The following is a 7,829-nucleotide window of genomic DNA, read 5'->3' as shown; positions in this document are numbered from 1 at the left end:
ATCACAGCTTTATAAAAGATCAGACTGGGAAGGGACTCTGGACGACCATCTTATCCCACCTCCTCAGCTTCCAGAGAGAAAAAGAGTCCTGTGGTGGGTCATTAGTCAAGAAAGAAGCAGAATGAGGAATACTGACTGTGCTTAAGCAATTTTCCCACTTGATACTCCTTCAAACAGCCAGGTAATTAAGATTTCATGTATTCAACCAACACTTACTTAGCATCTATTCTGTGCCAAGCACTGTTCTAGGTGTTAGGGATAAAGAAGTGAACAAAACACCTCTCTTGAAGCTTCCATTCTACTGAGGGAGGGGGCACAGGCAACAAATAAGCAAAAAGTAAATTCACCGTGTGGTGATAAGCATGATGACAAACAAGCTGAGTGAGGGGAAGTAAGTGTTAACACTGGGGCTGTAGTGAGAGGGAGGTGGTATCATATACAGATGGTCAAGAAAGTTCTCACACATTGAGATGACATTTGATCAGTGCTATGGTCTGAATGTGTCCCCCCCAAAGTCATACACCGAAATCCTAATCCCTGAGATAATGGTATTAAGTGGTGTGGCCTTTGGAGGTGATTAGGTCATGAGGGTGGAGCCCTCCAGATTGGGATTAGTGCCCTTAAAAGGAGACCCCACAGGGACTTCCCTGGCAGTCCAATGGTCAAGGATTCACACTTCCATTGCAGGGGACATGGGTTTGATACCTGGTATTGGAACTAAGATCCCAAACGCCATGTGGTACAGCCAAAAAATAAATTAAAAAAACAGAGAGACCCCACAGAGCTTCCTTGCCCCTTCTGCCATGTGAGGATACAATGAGAAGTCTGCAACCTGGAGGAGGGCCCTCACCTGACTATGTTGGCACCTTGGACTTCCTGCCTCCAGAATGGTGAGAGATAAATTTTTTCTGTTTATAAACCACCCAGTCTGTGGTGTTTTGCTATAGCAGCCTGAACAGATTAAGACAGGAAGCTGAAAGAAGCAAAGGGGCAACCGAGAAAATATCTGGGCCTTTTTGGCAGAGAGACCAACAAGCACAAAGGTCCTGAGTCAAGAATGAACTTGGCAGGGAGCAAGGTGAGCAAAGGGGATGTTGTGGTAGAAGAGGTCACCAGGACAGCATGGGGGCAGGACCAGGTCATGGAGGGCCTTTGGGGCTGGAACGGTTAATTTATGTGTCAACGTGACTGGGCTACGGATGCCCAGATAGCTTGTAAAACATTATTTCTGAGTGCATCTGTGAGGGTATTTCTGGAAAAAACTAGCATTTGATTCAGTATACTATGTAAAGAACATTCTCCGTCACCAATGGGGGTGGGCATCGGCCAGTCTCTTAAGGGACTACGTAGAATAAAAAGGCAAAAAGAAAGGCGAATTTCTTCTCTCTTTTCTTGAGCTAAGACTTCCATTTTCTCTTGCCCTTGGACACCGGTGCTCCTGTTCTCAGGCCTTCAGGACTTACACCAGTGCCCCCTCCCCAGCTTGATCCCCCACCCCTCCCACAACCGACATTCAGACCTTCAGCCTTGGACTAAATCATGCCACCACTTTCCTGGTTCTCCAGCTTGCAGACATCAGACTATGAACTTCTCAGCCTCCATAACCACATGAGCCAATTTCTGTAATAGATCTCCTCTTTATATCCATACCTATATACCTGTATCTAAATCTATGTCTACCTGTATCCTGTTGGTTCTGGTTCTCTGGAGAATGTTGACAGGGGCCATAAAAGAACTGAGGATTTTGCTCCAGATAAGATAGGGGATATTGCAAGGTTTTGAGCCAAGGAGACACATGATTAGACTTTGGTTTTAAAAGATTACTTTGGACACTGTGTTGAAAACAGATTGTAGAGGCTAGAGGTGGAGGCTAAGAGTCTGTCTGACTTGGCAGCAGTTTCCAAGCCAGCAATGGTAGTAGTGGCTGGGACCAGGGGTTGGCATTCCTGGTGGTGAGAAAGGGTGAGATTTGGGATTATTATGATGGTAAAGCTGAGAGGATTCCCTGACAGATTGAAAGTATGGTGTTAGAGATAGGATTCAGAAAAGACTCCAGGAAGATTTTTATCTTGAGCAACTGGAAATGGTAGTCACCATTTTCTGAGTTGGGGAAAGTTGAAGAAGAAGTAAATTTGGGTAGGCAAATCAGAATGCGTGTAGAAAAGGCAGTTACTTCCTTTGCTTCCTGATTGCTGGGGTCTAGCCTCACACAACTCAGCTATCCACATCCAGGGCAGGTAAAATGGTTTCCGTAGCCAAATACACCCACAGTGGTACTTTCCTCTGACAGACTTAGTGATTTCCAGGAAATTCTTGATTCTAGGATGGGATCTCCAGGAAGTAGACTCAGGTAAAGTTTAGCATGCTGGAGTTTTTTTTAGAGAGTACTCTTGGGATCAACAGCTGTGGAATGAAGGAAAGGAAGCCTACTGGGCAGAGGAAGTGATGAGATGCAGCGTCAACAGAAGTGTGAGGAGATCTGAAAATGAGATAATCCTTCAGAACTGCCAGAGCTAGGGTGAGAACCTCGGGCAAGGGAACTGCCTGCTGCCCAGGAAAGGATGTGACCTGAGAAAGAAGTCACTCTCTTCATCTGAGGCAATCCTGAAAGGGCTGAGAGCTGACATCTGTATTCCTAAGTCATTGCCAGAGCTGGGGAAATACATTCTTTATTTCAGAAGGAGGATCTGGGTGCTGGATCAAAATGTCCACCACATTTCCTCGCGCAAGTCACAAGGAGGCAAGCTGGTTTCTCTATGTCCAGTTCTTCTGCACTAACTCATGGCTGGCCAGCAAGTGGCAAATCCAGGTGAGTTCACAGAGTTTCCAAGCAGTGGTGAAACAGAAGAATATCTTAACAATGGAAGTGAACTCAGAGGGAATTCTTAAGGATGTCACAGTGGAGCCCTGGGCTGTCCTGCAGCTGTCAACCCAGATCCTGGTAATATCTAGTCACATATTTTACAGTCTTGGTTTAACACATCAGTCTTGGACTTGGTGGTCCAGTGGTTAAGAATCTGCCTGCCAATGCAGGGGACATGGGTTCAATCCCTGGTCTGGGACGATTCCACATGCCATGGGGCAACTAAGTCCATGTGCTGCAACTGCTGAGCCCGGGTGCTGCGACAACTGAAGCCCACCTACCCTAGAGTCTGTATTCTGCAACAAGAGAAACCACCGCAGTGAGAAACAACCAGAGAGTAGCCCCCACTCACTGCAGTGAAGGCCCCGTGCAGCCAAAAGTAAATACATTGATTAATTAAAAAACTTTTTTAAAAAAGGTTTTAAAAAATTAGTCTTCACTATATGAAAAACTCAGGAAGTTAGGTAAAAATTGTGAATCAAGTACAATCTTTACATTCTCCTTCTTATCCTAAATGCTTAGAAAGAAAAATTAAAAGAAAGAATAATAATAATCATAAACATGGATGATTATATTAAAAATACAATATAAATAGAATATATGCTTAATAATATAATGATATATAATAAAAATCCATAACAGTATTGAAACAAGAAAGGATGCTCAGACCAAAAATTGTTAGGAATCCCTTAAAAGACAAGGAAGGATAGGAAGGACTTAAAATAGATCACCACCACCCAGATCTTCCTTCTGAAATAAAGAATGTATTTCCCCAGCTCTGGCAATGACTTAGGAATACAGATGTCAGCTCTCAGCCCTTTCAGGATTGCCTCAGATGAAGAGAGTGACTTCTTTCTCAGGTCACATCCTTTCCTGGGCAGCAGGCAGTTCCCTTGCCCAGGCTTCTCACCCCAACTCTGGCAGTTCTGACTTAAGATAGGACTTAAGATAGGACTTAAGGACTTAAGATAGGAAGGACTTAAAAAAGAAAACACATTTTACCTAGCTGTACAAAGGAGAAGCTTTCTGCAAAAAGTTGGGGGAGCAGCCTCAGGAGGTCCAAGGATGATCAATAAGGTGACTGTTACCGAAGAAACTCAGCACTATAAAAGAAAAGTACTAAATTTAATAGTTGAAAACTACATATAGCATGAAGAACTAAATTCAACAAACTGAAGAACTAAAAACCCATGGAAGGAATCAATGAAACGAATGAAAAAAGACTTTAGGAAAGTCTAATTAGCATTCTCATGTGAGGCGATATTGCGTATATACAAAATAATCAACTAGAAGTTTTGGAAATAACAAACTTCGGTATTGAAATAAAAAGCTCAACATATGGGCTGAATATCAGAATAGATAGAACTAAAGAGCAAATTACTAAACTAAGATATGGAACCAACGACTTCTCCCAGAACAAAGCATGGAAAGCAGCAGAGATGGAAAGTAAGAAGAAAGTAGAGAAATGGAGAATGAATCCAACAGCGACAAAATCCATCTAAAACTCGTTCTAGAAAGAGGGGGAAATTAAAATGAAGAATAAGTACTCAAGTAAGAAGTCAGGGGGGGAAATTCTGGAAAACAAACAAACTTGAAAGTCTGTAGATTGAAAGGGCCATCAAGTAAGTGGTGAGCAAGTTAAAGTTTAAAAAGCTCTACATTTAGGTTGGATGGCAACACTGACTCAATGAACACGAGTTTGAACAAACTCAAGGAAATAGTGAAAGACAGGGAAGCCAGGTGTACTGCAGTTCATGGGCTTGTAAAGAGTCAGACACGACTTAGCGACTAAAGACCAACGGCATTTAGTTATCTTGTGGACATTTTTACAAGAAGAGACAAGTTGTCCATACAGACAAAACTGATTCCTCGCAAAGGAATGAGAGTCAAGTGTTATCAAAATTCTCACTGGCACCACTGAATGCGACAAGCAGTAGAACAATAGTCCCAGAGATCTAAGGGAATTTATTTTTAACCTGGAATTTGATGTTCAGTAAAACTATCTTTGAAGTAAGAGAGGAAATAAAGATATTGTCAAACATGCCAGAAAGAATTCTTAGACAAGATGGAACCATATAAATGAAAAAAGGAATCCAAGAGGGATTACATATTTTATCCAAATATGGGATTCAAGTCATGTTAAGAAAAGGAATCCAAAGGAATTAAGAAATCTTACTAATTGAAATGTATGATGATATTAAAACAAAATCATTAATATTTTGTAACTAAAATCCCAAACCCTATCAACATGTGAAGTGCTGGAGAGGAGAGAAGAAAGATTAGCAGGAGAAAGGAAGTAAAAGGTTTTAGTATTCTTCACTGAAAGAATGTAAGTAGTGCTTGATTCTAGATATCACTATGCCTCTCAAAAACTCACCCAGCCTATTACAGTTGATTGAACATATGCAAATGAGATCCATAGCTTCCAAACATTAGAGAAAAAAAGAAAAGAAAAATGTATTTAATCATTTTTTTTTTTTAAGAAAAAGGCAAGAGAGGGACTTCCCCTGGTGCCACAGTGGATGGAAACCTGCCTGCCGATGCAAGAGACATGGGTTTGATCCCTGATCCAGGAAGATCCCACATGCCTCAGGGCACCACCACAACTGAGCCTGTGTGCCGTGGCCACTGAAGCCCCCACACCTAGAGCCTGTGCTCTGCAATGAGAGAAGCTGCCACGATGAGCAGCCCTCGCACCCAGTGACGAGTACCCCCAGCTTGCCATAACTAGAGAAAGCCCGTGCACAGCAACGAAGATCCAGCACAGCCAAAAATAAAAATAAAATACGTAAATTTTTTTTTTTAAAGGCAGGAGAGATGGGGGGCGGACCATGAATTTATGATAAATAAAAAGCACGAAAATAGGCAGGAATAAGTTAAAATACATTAGTAATATCAATAACATGAGTGGCTTAAATGCCTATTGGATGAGAGAGACTATTAAGTTTAAAAATAAAAGCTTATATGCCAGGGGAAGGTTAAAAGTTAAAGGATGAAAATAGCTATGCCATGCAAATACCAATAAAAACAAAGTAGGCAGAGTTGTAATAATATCAAACAAAATAGAACCCAAGGGAAAAAACAAGAAAAGGGACTGAATAGTCTGTGGCAAGACTAAGACTTGTGGGTAGGACAGAAAGTAGAAAGGACAGAGAGTACAACATCAAGAATGGGGAAAAAAACATACTAGATGAAGTATATTTTAAATTAAAGAGAATATATGTGCTAATTTATACCAAAGCATTTGGAAATCCAAATGAATCGGATAATTTTCTAGAAAGCAATAAATCACAAAAATTGGCTCAAAAAGAAAAAAAATCATGAAAGAACAATAATTATATGAGAAATATAAATAGTCATGATAACTCTACCCTCATAAAGTGCACCAAATTTACAGTTTTGAATGTCCTACAAAACATTCAAGAAATCCAGAATTCCATGCAATATATTATTCCACTTTTATAAGAAGATAGAAATTACCCAACTCATTTTATGTGGCTAGCATAATCCAATTCCAAAACTGGACAGGAAAAACAGATACAAAAGGGGGAAATCCATAAGCCAATTATAATTTATGATAAAGATGCAAAAACTCTAAACAAAATGCTGCTGCTGCTGCTAAGTCACTTCAGTCGTGTCCGACTCTGTGTGACCCCATGGATGGCAGCCTACCAGGCTCCCCCGTCCCTGGGATTCTCCAGGCAAGAACACTGGAATGGGTTGCCATTTCCTTCTCCAATGCATGAAAGTGAAAAGTGAAAGTGAAGTCGCTCAGTCATGTCTGACTCTCAGCGACCCCATGGACTGCAGCCTACCAGGCTCCTCCATCCAGTACTGCATTGTGAGCAGGTATATAAGAATGAAACACTATGACATCATCCATGTTTCTGACTAGATTGAAATCCTCTAAATAGATCATTTCAACTGATACTGAAATTTAATAAAATTTAACATCCATTTCTGATTTAAAACAAAAAACTCACTTAATAATGTTTTCTACTATAAACCCACAGCACACATCAAAGTTAATGGTAAATTACCAGAAACAATCCCATTACAGTCAGGATCAAGGCAAGGACACCCATAAACTCTGCCATTTTCAATAGTGTACTGAGGGCTTACTTGTGGCGAAAGACAAGAAAAAAAAGGAAACAAATACACTGCTGAACAGAAAGAGACAAAATGAATAGTATTTGCAGTCAATATAACCATCTACCTAGGAAACCCACTAGAACCAAAAGGCTAGTATAATTGAATATAAATTTACCAAGGTGACAGATATAAAATCAACACACAAAATTAATAGCTTTCATATTCCATAGCAACAACTAATTAGAACATGCACTTTATAACCTGATTCACAAAAGGGAAAAATATAACCTGAAAAATATCTCAGACAAACTTAATAAAAAATACCAGCAGAGGAAAGGTAAAAAGCTTTAGGACATGAAGGAAAACCTGGGTAAGTATGAAGGCTGCAAAACTGCTAGGTTGGAGTAGAGCTTAAGTTTTGTTGTTTGTTGTTGTTGTTTAGTCACTAGATATGTCTGACTCTTTTGCAACCCCACAGACTGTAGCCCACCAGGCTCCTCTGTCAATGAGATTTTTCAGGGCAAGAGTACTGGAGTGGGTTGCCATTTCCTTCTCCAGGGGATCTTCCTGACCCAAGGATGGAACCCAAGTCTCTTGTTATCTCCTGAATTGTCAGGCAGATTCTTAACCATTAAAGCCACCAGGGAAGCAAAGCTTAAATACCTGTCTTTTAAAGCCCTATTTGTCTAATACTAACACCAGATTCTAGCTCAGCTGGTAAAGAACCCACCTGCAATGCAGGAGACCCAGGTTCATTTTCTGGGTTGGGAAGATCTGCTAGTGAGTGGATAGGCTACCCACTCCAGTATTCTTGGACTTCCCTTATGGCTCAGCTGGTAAAGAATCTGCCCGCAATGTGGGAGACCTGGGTTCA

The 7,829-nt window shown here is 40.9% G+C and overlaps 1 long non-coding RNA gene across 1 annotated transcript; it reads left to right on the top strand.

Moving 5' to 3' along the window:
• The first annotated feature begins 629 nt into the window (after positions 1 to 629).
• Positions 630 to 5,767, top strand: LOC129631931 (uncharacterized). The gene is made up of 2 exons (XR_008704236.1): positions 630 to 890; positions 5,347 to 5,767. It is a non-coding gene; the product is annotated as an uncharacterized LOC129631931 (long non-coding RNA).
• The last annotated feature ends 2,062 nt before the right edge of the window (positions 5,768 to 7,829 follow it).

The sequence above is a fragment of the Bubalus kerabau genome, chromosome 17, assembly GCF_029407905.1.
Source record: "Bubalus kerabau isolate K-KA32 ecotype Philippines breed swamp buffalo chromosome 17, PCC_UOA_SB_1v2, whole genome shotgun sequence".
Taxonomy (NCBI): Eukaryota; Metazoa; Chordata; class Mammalia; order Artiodactyla; family Bovidae; genus Bubalus; species Bubalus kerabau.
Note: the sequence above shows the minus strand (reverse complement) of the source record. Positions and strands in the feature narration are given on the sequence as shown.